The sequence below is a fragment of the Rutidosis leptorrhynchoides genome, chromosome 3, assembly GCF_046630445.1.
Source record: "Rutidosis leptorrhynchoides isolate AG116_Rl617_1_P2 chromosome 3, CSIRO_AGI_Rlap_v1, whole genome shotgun sequence".
NCBI classification, from domain to species: domain Eukaryota; kingdom Viridiplantae; phylum Streptophyta; class Magnoliopsida; order Asterales; family Asteraceae; genus Rutidosis; species Rutidosis leptorrhynchoides.
Genome location: NC_092335.1, coordinates 649,267,039 through 649,282,804, shown reverse-complemented (window position 1 = coordinate 649,282,804; position 15,766 = coordinate 649,267,039). Strand labels below are relative to the sequence as shown.

The window sequence follows — 15,766 nt, the reverse complement described above, 5'->3', positions numbered from 1 at the left end:
TTATGAACATCATTACTACCTTAAGTTCCTTGGATAAACCTACTGGAAAAGAGAAAAATGGATCTAGCTTCAACGGATCCTTGGATGGCTCGAAATTCTTGAAGCAGAATCATGACACGAAAACAAGTTCAAGTAAGATCATCACTTGAAATAAGATTGTTATAGTTATAGAAATTGAACCAAAGTTTGAATATGATTATTACCTTGTATTAGAATGATAACCTACTGTAAGAAACAAAGATTTCTTGAGGTTGGATGATCACCTTACAAGATTGGAAGTGAGCTAGCAAACTTGAAAGTATTATTGATTTTATGTAACTAGAACTTGTAGAATATATGAAGAACACTTAGAACTTGAAGATAGAACTTCAGAGAGATCAATTAGATGAAGAAAATTGAAGAATGAAAGTGTCTGTAGGTGTTTTTGGTCGTTGGTGTATGGATTAGATATAAAGGATATGTAATTTTGTTTTCATGTAAATAAGTCATGAATGATTACTCATATTTTTGTAATTTTATGAGATATTTCATGCTAGTTGCCAAATGATGGTTCCCACATGTGTTAGGTGACTCACATGGGCTGCTAAGAGCTGATCATTGGAGTGTATATACCAATAGTACATACATCTAAAAGCTGTGTATTGTACGAGTACGAATACGGGTGCATACGAGTAGAATTGTTTATGAAACTGAACGAGGATGTAATTGTAAGCATTTTTGTTAAGTAGAAGTATTTTGATAAGTGTATTTAAGTCTTTCAAAAGTGTATAAATACATATTAAAACACTACATGTATATACATTTTAACTGAGTCGTTAAGTCATCGTTAGTCGTTACATGTAAGTGTTGTTTTGAAACCTTTAGGTTAACGATCTTGTTAAATGTTGTTAACCCAATGTTTATAATATCAAATGAGATTTTAAATTATTATATTATCATGATATTATCATGTATGAATATCTCTTAATATGATATATATATATATATATATATATATATATATATATATATATATATATATATATTAAATGTCTTTACAACGATAATCGTTACATATATGTCTCGTTTAAAAATCATTAAGTTAGTAGCCTTGTTTTTACATATGTAGTTCATTGTTAATATACTTAATGATATGTTTACTTATCATAGTATCATGTTAACTATATATATATCCATATATATGTCATCATATAGTTTTCACAAGTTTTAACGTTCGTGAATCACCGGTCAACTTGGGTGGTCAATTGTCTATATGAAACATATTTCAATTAATCAAGTCTTAACAAGTTTGATTGCTTAACATGTTGGAAACATTTAATCATGTAAATATCAATCTCAATTAATATATATAAACATAGAAAAGTTCGGGTCACTACAGTAGAAGTGGAAGACTGATCCGCCATATGAACGAAAACACAAAAAGAAAAATAAGTGAAAGAAGAAAGAAGTAGAAAAGGTACCTTTTTTCGTAAGAAAACTGTTGGTTTTTGAAGAAGAAGCGTTTAGGGCACAAAGGCTGTAAAAAGTAGAAATATTGGAAAATGGAAGCTATTTATAGGTTTTAAGAAAACTGATCCAACGGTTCAGATCGAAATATGGATCGACAAAAGTAATGATTAAAAGGGCAAAAGAAAATCTCTTGAACGCCGTTCTAAAAGTTGAAAAACGGAAAGAACACGAAAAGGGAGGCGAATTTGCAGAAATTGTCTTTTCACGCTGACGAGCATTAAATGCACATCCAATAAGAAAGCGTGGCCTTGTCTCGGAAGTTTGACAACGGTACCCGTTCCGGCTACCCTCCTCAAACTGGGGGGACTTAATGATACGCATAATGATCCATCTCAAAATAGACCAGCATCTCGGCAAAATCATACCCGGCACTACGCGTACCGGATTGCCAACTCCTGTTCTCGTCATCTGTCTGGCGTCTTCCCGGATATTCTACCATGACGGGCAAATGGCAAGATTAAGAGCCTGGATGACATACACGCAACCGGCACCTTACAACCGGTCATGATAATCATAACTGGGCACCATAGAGCCAATCATCATAGTCATGACCGTGAAGAAACACTTGGAACAAGTGTTTGACGAGACCTACCCGGCTAGACTGAGAGCATCGTGATGCCTTAGCCAGAACCAACCCACCGACGCTACCGTCCCGGCATACTAAACCGACATGAAGACACTCCCGGAACAAGCACGATGTCCCGGGAGAGAATGCATTGCCCCGGAACAGTCATTCTGTCCCGGAATGACCACTTGATAACGGAACAAGCATGCAAGCAAGTTGCATGCAACGTCAGCTCGCAAATCTAGGGAAGTTCGGTAGGATCTGTTATTCCCCATGAAAGGGACAGGTGCCACGTCACCTCTCGGGATTGACAAAGTTCGTTACAAACATGAAAGGGACATGTGCCACGTCGTCATTCCCCCCATAACATCTATAAATACGCAAGTGAAATCCTTCATTTGTATAACACTGGATGCATAAACGTTACTCTGCCAAAATCAATTACGGCAAACGTCACTCCAGTCGTTAACTTAATTCCGATCGGTGCTCCGATCACCATCTGAGTTAATCCACACTAAGATATTAACTTATTCGATTCCGATCGAATAAGGTTAATTCACTTGGTTGTTTTACGCCCTTGGAATCCAGATTCCAAATCAGGGTTTGCACAATTATTGGAGTTAAAACAATCAACCTACTCTTTTTTCCAAATTTAGCACTCAAACCCGAAATCTAATCACACTTAACGATTTTGGTTTGATCACAAAGCATGTACATATGAGAGAGTATTTATAGACAAGGATTAAGACAAACCCTAGTCTAATTAACCTAAGCCCGGCCCATTTAAATTAGAGTTGGCCAAACCCTAACTTAACCACCAAGTAAGCCTCTACCGAAGCCTACATACATTAACAAATCCTTTAAGTGTATTAAAATTAAAACCTTGGGGAATGGCATGAAGACTTAGAACTAATAATTCCAAACATGTGAGCTTCGACAAACAGTTCCCTGCAGCAAGACACTTGTGAACATCTTTGCAATGGACCGTGAAGTGAATGCGTAATTCTTCCAACTACACTTTAAGAAGCACCATTGGGCTTCACTTTCAAGAAAATCATAGCTTAGCTTCAAACGGTTATATACCGTCTTTATTGTTGCATCGACATCTTTGTTTTTCAAAGCATTTTTCTGTAACTGAGTTAAAGTTGCCTTCCATGAACTGATGCCTTTGTTTTACAAGGTTTTTCCAATCACGTTAATGACCAGTGGCAAGTTGCAACTGAAGTCAAATCGGTGTCGGTCTCCAGTTTGTTACCAACAACGTGTTTGAAAAGAATCCATGCTTCTTCTAATGGCAAAGAGTTCACACAGATTACACTCTGAGCATTCATATTCTCACACACATGTTTGCTTCTAGATGTCAATAGTTCATGTGTTGAATACCACACAGAATGCACAATTCATCTAAATTCAATTCCTCCCACACCTCATCTAATATTATTAGAATCTTATCACCATTTATAATTCTCTTTCTTGCATTTTCAGTATCCTTTTGGATCTTTTCAACGTCAAACTTTTTAGAGATAGTTGTAAATGTAACATTAGCAAACATATTCTTTACTGTTAAAGCAACTTCCTTGGCCAATGTAGTTTTTCCTATACCTCCTACACCATAGATTCCAATAACTTGTTTGCTATTATCATTAATAGCTTTAATGATATTATCCAAAGCTGAATTGTGGGTCAAAATATCAATAAGATTCTTGTTTTGTAGAAGTCAAGTATTCCAGGTGCAAGAGTATCCACAGATACACAACTTTCATAAGGTTTGCCATGTTCTTGGAGCTCCGTAAGAGGTGCAGTATGTGTTGCCTTTTTTACCGTAATGATGAAGAGTGCTCCAGTTACCACACAATCCCTTTAAAAAACAAGCCTATTTTACATTAGCTTCTTCTGTAGTAAATTCTTCAGTTTTTAATATTTCTGCAGCAGCTGCATCGATCCACTCTTCCACACCAGGGGCGGATCTTTGTGTATCCCAAAGGTGGCGCCCGCCCACCCTGGATTTTACGGAACAAAAATTTTTACACTAAAAAAAAAATTACTAAAAAATAAGGTTTTTCTTAGTGTTCGTCCCTGCTGGGCATGAAAGATTTAAAATTTTTTTACCCCCGCCCCACCTGTGTCCGAGTTCAAGTTCCGCCACTGTTCCACACCATGCACCAGATTATCTCCTTTATCTTTAGCTAATTCTATTTTTTGTTGAATCCTTCCTTTCATATCTTTGAGCTTTTGAACTTCACTTTTGAACTTTTCAACATGTTGTTTGCAATTCCACATGTAACCAATCGATCTCCTTCTTGGCGACAACAAACATCGAGTCCACTACTTTTTCAGCAACTGAAGTAACAATGACCCCCTCTGCCATTTCAATAATCTTTTTTTTTTCCTAGCAAGCTGAGGAAATTCATAAGAAAATTACAATGAACCAATAAAAAGTGAGCGGATTGTGAGATTTATTATTGTATACTACACCTCTTAAAATAATTGATGGTTTGGAAAGGTTTGAAAAGGTAATTTAGACTAAAACTATCGTTGGAATTTAGATGTAGTTATTAAGATATTTAAAAGCTCATTCTCAATTAATTCCCTTCACGTGCACCTTGTCACCATAAAAGAAATAAAAAAAAAAAACATTTGTACAATCATGAAAAGGCAAAAAGAATGAACTGTGAAACAACAGATCATAAAATTGTACCATAAAACTGAATCATCGTTGTACTTACACAAAGGTAACTAACTAAAAGCGGAACCATCAAAAAATAGATAGGCAAAGAGATAATAAGTGTAATCCTTAGAAAATATGAACAAATACATGATAAAAAAACATCATATGTTACCATTAAAACACAAATTAATAAAATTATATGTAAAAAAATTCAATATTGATGTCAATACGTTCTGGTAAAATGATAGGATGTCTTCTGAATGGACCACCAGTAGATTTCTACTTCTTCTTATTGGATAGTTCATCATCCATATTCACATTCACTACCGGTGCATTTCCATACTTAGCAGCTTTTATAAATAGATCTTCGGAATCAACATTTTCTTAAGCTCACTTTAATGTAGTGCTGCAACATTTCGATCCATTCAGAGAAACCAAATAATCTTAGGTCTGTCAGATCTACCTTACTTGCTCATGAACTCTATTGTCTTTGTTGATACTGAAAGTTCTCCCAGATCCTCTGTGACACTTAATGATTTTACCAGCATTTCCTCTTCGTGTCATAACATCAGCATATTTGCATCTAAGAGTTCTTTCAGTCAAGGCATGTGTACTGGCAACCGCTTTTGGGTCAACCTTGGGTGCCTTTTCAACAGCTTCAATTTGGTCCAAGACCTTGTCCTGTGCTCTAGCAATGGCTTTTGCTAATTTAAGTGATTTTTCAGCTTGAAGCTTATCAGCAGCCATTCTTTCCTCCTGTTCCCTAAGCCTCAATCTTTCAGCATACTCAGCATCATTCCTAGCTTGTTGTTCGAGCTGAACACTCAAGATGTATTCTTTCATGGTAATGTCTAAGGAACGTGTTGTGTTGATAAGCTGCCTACCATCAACAGTACTCATCAGAATGTAGTACTGCTCAAGATCCATATCCAGTTGTACAACTTCATAAAATAATACTTTCTCCTTATTAGTATGGAATCTTCTAACTGGCTTTCATATACTGATCAACATCTATGCCTAAGTTCAGAGCATCAATATAGAATTGATGATCAAGTGGATGATACAACATTCTGATTTGTCGTCTGCATTTAGCTTTTCTGGCTTCTTCTCTGCTTAGCCATTCATCAACACTAATTTGTAGCCTATGAACAAATCAGACTAAAAAAATTCAACTTTGACCGACTAAATCTGACTTTTGATCGGTTGAACGACTTTAACTGCGATTGACCTGTGTTGATCGGAAAATTTGACCGACTTGGGCCTATTCAGGTCCGACTAGTCCCCAAATCCGACTAATTGGCAACTTTTACTACTATGTTGAATGTAGCCAGCCTTGTTGATTGCCATTGCTAACCCAAAACCTGACAGTTTAGGGCCAGAATTCCATTCAAAATAATGTTTCTAAGTTTCGCGTCACTGTGTACGATAGCATGACTGTGAAGGTAAACTAGTGCACTAGCAACACCTAGTAATATTATGTACCATTTACATTCATTCCAGTCCAAAAGACTACACCTTGTATCTACAAACACATACCGTGAGACAAATTTCACTACATTTGTATGAATTATATATAAACTAAGTTTAAGAACACCATCTACTTGCTCCGATCCACTGTCACAAGCTCATAAGAGTTTCAATATGCTTAATTTCAAAATGATTTTAACTTCGTCCCAAATATTAACAGATTGGCATACAGTTTAAACCTGACTTTTGCATATTGGATGGAAAAACAAATATGGGCAACTTTTTCCAAATATTGTCATGCAACATGTCCTGCATTAGAAACTCCATAAACAAGTTATTTCGGTCTATATTGGAATCTTTATCTTTAATACATGTCAAAGTAAATTCAAAATTCAACAATATTTTATCAAGTTGCAGTAGCTAATTAAGCTAATGAGAACATGATCCTAGCTTGACAAAAACAGAGAAAACATCAATAACAACTTTGGTTAAGTATTCGATTTCAGCACTTGGTTAACTATACTGCTTACGTTTGAACTTTTTATGCGAGCTTGTTCCGAGCAGCTGATACACGCAACTTTCCAAAAAGCATACCGTATCCTTGTCCTAGTCCATCACCCAATGAGCTTTCTTTAGGTACTCCAAACGGCATTCTGTTCACCAGTTTACGCATCTCCGTCATACCATATCTCTCCTTCATCTTCCTAAGCCGACGACCACCTCTTTTCTTCTTAGGTTCGGATTTTGGAACGGGAAGTGGTTTGGGTTGCTTTGCAGGATGTGGCTCTTGCCACTTTTCAAGCTTGTTACAAATTTCTTCACGATATTTTCTTCCTGTGCTTCCCGATGGATCACCTCTTTCTAAATCTACACGTGCTGCAAGACTTGATTTTACCACCAAAACCCGACATGCACGCTTCTTTAGACTAGGAGGCGTAGACTGAATATCCTCCGTTTGCTCAAGATAACCAACACGAAACTGATGTTGGAGCTAATCGATCCATTGTGTCCCACATCAGAAAGTGAAAGAAACAAATGTGCATATATAAGCTTATGGGAATCTCCCTCTACCACCAATTGGTTTTAGAGTAATGTGGAACTCATGAGCTTTTATATGTTTTACATGGTGGTGGACCTTAAACGATTCTACAAATGGTATCCGAGCATAGTTATAGCCCAGATGTGTGGACGGTGCAGAATGGTAGCGGAGGTTCAAACCGAGATGACTATGGACGTGACCGAGGAGGAAGTCGGGTGTCCGGGAAGAGTCGAGATGGTATTGAACGTGTATGTGGAAGTAGCGTGGAATGAATCGATTAAGGGGGTGATTGTTGGAGCTAATCGATCCATTGTGTCCCACATCAGAAAGTGAAAGAAACAAATGTGCATATATAAGCTTATGGGAACCTCCCTCTATCACCAATTGGTTTTAGAGTAATGTGGAACTCATGAGCTTATATGTTGTACATGGTGGTGGACCTTAAACGATCCTACAACAGAGACATGTTTACTAAAGATGATAAACTACCGGCTGTCATCATCAGTTTTGCAGCAACTGCACACCCAACAATGGCGGAAAGATTTGGTGCAATGTACCCCATTCTACTTTCAAAAAAATTAGAAACTTTCTTCTTTGATTCATCGAGCGTAAGATTTCGATCACATCCTTCAATGGTCTTTTCAAGAACATGTTCAGGAAGTGGTTTGCCACTCGTAGTTGATGCAATAACCAATATAACCATAATAGTAGCTGATGGTAACAGCCCTTCAAAATCTACAAGGGTTAAGTCGACTTCATTACCGATCTTCTTCACCACACGTGCATAATCAATTGGGTGGCGCACAAGAGAATCAAGCTCAGGAAACTTGAGGAGGTACTTATCACGAATGAAATTATGGATATTAACAATTAACAATCTCATTTTCAATTAAAACCGAAAATTTATTACATTCGGCAATCAGCTGGTGCTCTGTATCTGATCCATTATTAAGAGCATTCTCAATTTTATTCATGATATCGATATATCTCTGTGTATTTTGTAACTTTGAGACACTATCGAGATCATCGTAATTGATCATAGCTTCTATATCACCCAAATCTCCACTAACATCATCATCTTCCATGGCGTCCAAGTTTTCGTTATCATTGTCGGAAAGATTCTCAAGATCTGCTAGAAGCGAATCTACTAGATTTGCCATATACTATAGCCGAATTCGAAGGGTATAATTATAGTAGGAGTAAACCCAAAATAATATATGTATTCTATTCTTTGTCGAAAGAAAAAACCAAATTCGTTGGTTTACGTTTGTTTCCGTATGCGGCAGGAAAAAAGAAAGTTAGGGTTTTTAATTTTTTTGCGCGTATCACAAAACAAGAATTAGGCAAACATATATACGAGTAAGGAGTATTATGTTAACCGAGTTCAAAGTCGGTGGGTTATAGGCACAAGATATACGGAATACAATTTATTTACAACTCAATTCCTTGTGATGTGCATGAGGCAATTATATTTTGGGTAATTGTTCAAAATACACTTTTTTTTTTACTTCAAACATAATACACTTTTTTTTAAAAAAATTGTCTTTTTACACCATTCGGTAGACGGGATTTCCGTCTACCACCTTTATCTGTCGTCTACTACCATTTTTACAAAGTAGTCGACGGTGAGATAAAGGTGGTAGACAGAATTTACAAAGTAGTCGATCGTCTACTGCCTTGTTGTTGCTGTCTACTGCCTTGTTGTTGCTGTCTACTGCCTTGTAGACACTAACAAAGGAGTAGACAACAACAACAACAAGGCAGTAGACAGCAACAACAAGGCAGTAGACGGTCGACTACTTTGTAAATGTCTGTCTACTGCTTTGTTCTCGCTGTCTACTAACCCTGCCAGTAGACGGGAATTCGTCTACTACCTTTATCTCACCGTCGACTACTTTGTAAAAATGGTAGTAGACGACAGATAAAGGTGGTAGACGGAAATGCCTTGTAGACACTAACAAGGGAGTAGACAGCAACAACAAGGCAGTAGACAGAAACAACAAGGCAGTAGACGGTCGACAACTTTGTAAATGTCTGTCTACTGCTTTGTTCTCGCTGTCTACTAACCCTGCCAGTAGACGGGAATTCGTCTACTACCTTTATCTCACCATCGACTACTTTGTAAAAATGGTAGTAGACGACAGATAAAGGTGGTAGACGGAAATTCCGTCTACCGAATGGTGTAAAAAGACAATTTTTTAAAAAAAGTGTATTTTGTTTGAAGTCAAAAAAAAAAAAAAAGTGTATTTTCAACAATTTCCCTTATATTTTGTAATATACTTATCTAAAACAAACCCATCTAATTTGATTGAATTATAATTCAATTATAATTTGTAAAAATACATACATGAATTAATTAATATACTAATTAATTAAGATGTGTTTCTATGTGTCATTGATAGAGATCAACCAGTTAACCTCTTCATCTAGCCCAAGAAGGATTAACCCAAGCCCATTACATGGAAGCCTACCAAGAAGGAATTAGGCTCAGATCAATTAGTTAGTTATTCGGCTTGTGAGGGAATACTCCGTAATATATAGTCACTATGACAGAGAGATTTAGGTGTGTGTTTTGTAGTCGGTTAGACTTAGGGGCAAGAAGCTTATCTCCTCAAGTGATTTTGTAAGCTTTATTTATATATATTTTTTTTTTTTGGAATGGCAAATTTTATTAAAAAAGGTGAGACCCCCTAGCAACGCACTAGAGTGATCAAACACCAAACAATACAACAAAAGATTACAATAGCTTTTTCAGCCAGTGGTTCCAATTGAGATTACATTTTGCTCTATTATTCATCCAATTAAACGAGTAACTACGGATCGAGTCAAACACCAAGTTCTTCTTAGCCTCCGACGGGTTGAAAATGACATTATTACGCAACCTTCATTTCTTTATAATTCCATTGTTCTTCATTATTATTTAATCATTGTTATATACGAATCTGATGTGCTATTTTGTTTCCTATCAGTCATTTGTTCTTTCGTTTCTATTTTTCTTGTCATATTCATTTGATTATTTATATAATCTATAAAACAAGGATCAGCAACTTTATTTATTGTATTATGAATACTTAGTCAACTTCAAGTACATTACTTTGTAACAAATATGAGTGCGACAAAAATCACAAAAATATAGTGAAAATAACACATTGTTCTACATTCACATTCAGATAGGCTACAAACTTTGTTTTTACTTGTGTCCTGGCAAGTACTCTACTGACACGCTCACACGTATACGACTTGCCTTACGAAATTAATGAAAAAACAAGAGAAAAAGCCATAGGTTAATTCCACAACGAGCCTAAGATATCATATCTAATATAAGTAGTGAAAAAATTAGGTACAAGTAGTTCAAATAGTCTATAAGTCATTGTTTGATTTTAGAATGACCAAAAAAGACAACAGTTATAGTTACCAGCTGGCCTCTATGAGACAAAAAAAACTTCATCAAATGAACTTTAAACCAATATCTATCAAGATACATTTTTATCCAATAATCAATAAATCTAAGAACACAAAAAACTATAAGACTGATATCCTTCAATTTTTGTAAGCTTTACACTTTGAAAGCGATAGAACAATAATGGGAGCTTCAACAATAGAGAAAGGTGTGCTTAAATTGGTGCATCCAGGTAAGCACGTCGAGTATGACCGAAGATCAATAACAGCAGCTGAAATCATGAAGAAGAATCCTAGACATTGTATCACTCGTCCTGAATCTGTTATGGTTCCCGGAAAAGTTTTTTACATCGTCCGAAACAAGACCGTACATTACTTGATGAAAAACAAAAGTCAAAAAGTTGACCAACCCTCTCCAAAACAAACCGAGTCTCCAAACACTGGTGAACACTACAAACATATTTCGAAAGAAATTTCTCCTTGTAAATTATGGGCAGGAACGACACCATTGTACAGTTTCGGGTCGAGCTCTTGTGAATGTACTGACTCGTCACCTCAGGTTGAAGAAAGGCATCAAGGATCTGTTTTAGATAACGTGGCGGATGATAGTTTGACTTCGAATTTTCTAGCTAGAAACTATTATCTAAATAGTAACAGGTCAACAGTATGGTCAATGCCTACAGATTATGTTCAAGAACCAGGGAGTGCTAAACACGTTAAGAATTTTAAATCCTGCATGAAAAAACAGGGTGGTGTTCGGGTTTTACCCAACGTGAGAGTGACTTTTGACGTTACTACATTGATCGAGTATTAAAAATGAACTTGCATTGTTAATATTCATTACTCCATTTCTATAAAATACAGCAGGAAATTATAGATCTCTAAGTTCTGTAAGATTACATTTTTTTTTTTTTTTGGTAAAGGGTGATACCCGGTGAATAGTATTAACTTGCATTGTTAATATTCATTACTCCATTTTTTTTTTTTGTTAAGATTACATATTTGCATTAGTAAAACAAAACAATCAACAGTTCTTTGCATTCTAAGATTTGAAATTTCAAGATTTTAATGTTAAAGGTCAATTAGTCTTTATTAGGTATGGTAGTTGGGTAATAGGTCAAAGTAGAGTCGCAACAATTTGGGTCATGCCGTCATGGCGAGCCACAAACACTAACTTATCTATCATTTCGTTAGTATAATTAGTTGGTGTTTTACAAACTAATCATATGATTACAATTTACATGTACCCTAGTCATATAGAGAACCATTTAACTACGTTTTTAATAAAGTGACTCAAGAGGTTTTATTCATCGGTATATACTTCAGGGTGACTTTTGAGTTTTGATCCGTTTTATATTTTCGACCCGCTTCCTTTTTAGGTAAACCTTCTAACTTAACTTATCTGATCTGCTACGAATGTAACAAAATCAGTCCATTTATGTGTAAATGAGTAAAAACTGCCACCTTTACCAACTACTAACAAAGCCGCTAAAAATCATGTAAATAACTATGTTTAAGTAACAACTTTGGGATGTTACTTTCACTAATGATGGATATTTGATGCTACAACAACTGCCCGAGTAGAAGCTTTTGAGTTTATAACATCCACGTAACCCAATAGTGGTAAGGCAAGGGAAGACAATTACTTCATCCGTTTCAGTTTCACCCCAAATCACCTCCTCTAGATTTCTACAACATTTAATTTGAACCTCCTTCAGTGAGACAAACCCTTTTGCGACACTCATAGGAAATAGTCTTACTAACTTATCACAATCACAAATGTAAAGGTTGACTAGGTTAGTAAGACTTATAAATTCATCTGGACATTTCCATAGACCCTCTAACTTATCTAGTCCTTTCAAACTCAAACGTTTAACTTCCCTTAAAAACTTTTCATTTGCATTCCATTCCCAAACACATTTATCCACTAGGCATGTAACATTCTTACACCTTCCCAACTTAATATATTCCATATTATTGAAACTTTCTTGATGTAGGTCCGGTATGACGTTATTCAAGTTTTCTATTTCTCTTACACTTATTCTATTAGGACGACTTACCTCAATTAGCTTTTGCATCCGTAAGATTGGAAACACAAGATACTCCATGTTCAAAACTAGACGACGTTCTGAAGTCCAAACGTAGTCAAAACCAAACCGACTATCATCCCTTCCGATTTTAATTGCAAATACTTTGAGTTTATCAAAATAAAAACCTTCAGGAATGGCATAAAGACTTGGCACTATTAATTCCAAACATGTGAGCTTCGACAAATAGTTCACCGCAGCAAGACACTTGTGAACTTCTTTGAAATGGACCAGGAAGTGAATGCGTAACTCTTCCAACCTCCTGAGCTTTGAAATGACATATGGTGGTATACGAGATAGCTTGAAACAACCTACAACTTCAAGCCGCCTTAAGTTGACCAACTGACCAATACATTCAGGAACTTCTTCGATTCCAGTAGAATTGAGAATTAGAATCTCAAGGCCTTTCAACTCACCTATTATACTAATTTCACATAGAAAACTTTTTCCCTCAAGATTGAGCATGTGAAGTTGTGAGAGCCTAGCTAATGACAGTGGGAGGGATGAGATGTCATTATAGGCCAAATCTAAAACACTAGCGTTTTTTATTCCTTCAATAAATTCTTCAGAAATCAATGACAATCTATTATGTTGCAAATAGGCTGCTTCAAGATGTGGGAAGCTAATATGATCTTCAGGAAGCTTAAGTATTCTATTGTGCATCAACGAGATCCCCGTGTAACTTTGTTGGATGCTGTTTCTTGGCAACCATTCAGTCAAACCTTCCTTAGCCATCACCAGAAAATAATTTGTACCTCCATTTGCAATTAACAACGCCATATCACACACAACATCATGCATTCTGATGCAGCAGTTTAATAATCATCTCCCATATCTACATCCAACAACAAACCATAAGACTTGACTATATTCACTGCACTTTGAACAGTGCTTCTCACATCCTCTATGCTTTCTGTAATTGAATAGAAACCCGCGAGGTGTATTGTATTATTACATCACTATTTATAGATTACAAAGGAACCCTGATATCTAAACAAGCCCTAATGGACCAACCCACTAATCGGGCTGGACCAAACCTAATATATCTTAACATATTCTAATACTCCCCTGCAGTTTGAGTGGGAGTAAATTACAAACGTTTAAACTGGAACAAATACATAAATATATGATATAAAAATAAACATTATGGACATAATAAAACTAAAAATACAATCGTCTTCATGGAGCTTGTAGTCTTGACTAAGAGGCATTGCTTGATCTTTTTTTTTTTTTTTTTTTTTTTTTAAAAGAGAGCGAATAAACTTTTAGAGGAAAGAAAATAAGATTAAAGAATAGTTTGGAAAAAATAAATAGTAGATACTCCGTATGTTTTTTTTTTTCCCTTAAGAAACAATCAACTAAGAAAGTAAAGAAAGATTTGAAGAGATTTAGAAATAACGAAAGGAAATATAAAATTAAAGATTTGAAGAGTTTAAGAAGTAAATCATTATTATAAGGAAAGACAATATAATAAAAGAAATAAGAATAGGAAACAAATATGAAAGTGAATAAGTGATATTAAGTTTTTTTTTTTTTTTTTTTTTTTTTTTTTTTTAGAAGAAGGAAAAAAAAACAGGGAATAGATTGAAGAAGTAGAAGAGAAAAGATTAGGAAAGGGTTGAAGAAAAAGTGACAGGTAACCAAAGATATGGTAGATCATAAATTGAGATTTCCGTTCTTCTTGATAAAGCAGATGCGCATGGAGATGACTAATCATTTAAAAGAAATAGAAGAAATATGTGTGTAGCGATTATTAGTTAGATAGTTCTCGACGGCATCAATCAAAAATAAGAAAATAAGGAAAATATTAAGAATAATTTTTTTTAATGAGAATAAGGAGAGAAGAAATAGAAAATATAAAAATTTGCTTGATCACCATAAGAAATTGCAGAACCATCCTAGTTGTGAAACGATTATGCGACCGACTTTCTTCTTATTACTATTTCACCAAACGGTACGCCGCCGCCACCGAACTGGTTTGCCGCTGCTTTTCTTACTTTCTTTTCGCGCTCCCGTCCGCGAATCTACAATTCTCACTTTTTCTTCGATCTTTTCTTAATCTTTTCTTTGCCCCCTATAGTATGTTTCTTAATCTACAATTCCTTCTCAATCTACGGCAAATACAATTCTTTAATCTTAATCAACTTTGTTGTTGGTGCATATTTAGTCCCGGAGTTCATTATGATCAAGTTAAAGTGGTTTATTGTTTAACTTTCTCTGCTGATATGCAACCGCACGGTTGCAGGAATGCAACCGCACGGTTGCAGGAATGCAACCGTACGGTTAGACAGGCAACCGCACGTTTGCAAGGTGCAACCGCACGGTTGTAACGTGCTGTGTATATTTAATGGGTATTTCGGGTTCATTGTTAGGGTTACGAATCCTAACCTATTCTACACGTACAATTCGATACCCTGGTGTTCTAACATTAAATATAGTTGATCTTTAACATATCTAAGTCGATTTTATCATTAAGATCAAAGGTTTTCATTGAGTTTTGAATATAAAACCCAATAACGAGATTTTCCGCACTCGTTATTGAATTTAAGATTGTTTAATCCTGTTTACACGATCCTACAAGTGGTATCAGAGCCTGTGTGATTGATTGAACGATTGGTTTTTGTCAAATCTTGTTGAAAAATTGTGTTTTTTGTGTTTTCTTATCAAAAACCCATGTGAATCATGATTTTTCAGTGTTAATTCGTGTTTTTGTTAAGCTAACGTGTTATTCTGGTCAATAAATTTATTTTGGACTTCAAACAATTATTGATTTTATTCCAGGTTGAGTGCTAGATCGACCAAAACCTTGAACCCTAGTTTCTGTGAAGATTTCTGCCCAGATTCGACCAAGCATTCAACCGCACGGTTACACACTGTAACCGCACGGGTATATCATCCGGATACCACAATCGTACGGATACTTCTTGCATCCGTGTAATATCCACCCGTTTAAACCACAACCGTATAACATCACAACCGTACGGATACATACTGCATCCGTCCTGTTAAACCCTGCACTCGTGTTAATCTAT

General features: G+C 35.7%; 2 pseudogenes; both read right to left on the bottom strand.

Annotated features, from left to right (window-relative positions):
• LOC139902457 (uncharacterized) overlaps positions 1-15,766 on the bottom strand; it is a 186,616-nt pseudogene that overhangs the window by 13,345 nt on the left and 157,505 nt on the right.
• LOC139896404 (U4/U6 small nuclear ribonucleoprotein Prp31 homolog) lies at positions 5,725-8,408 on the bottom strand (annotated as a pseudogene).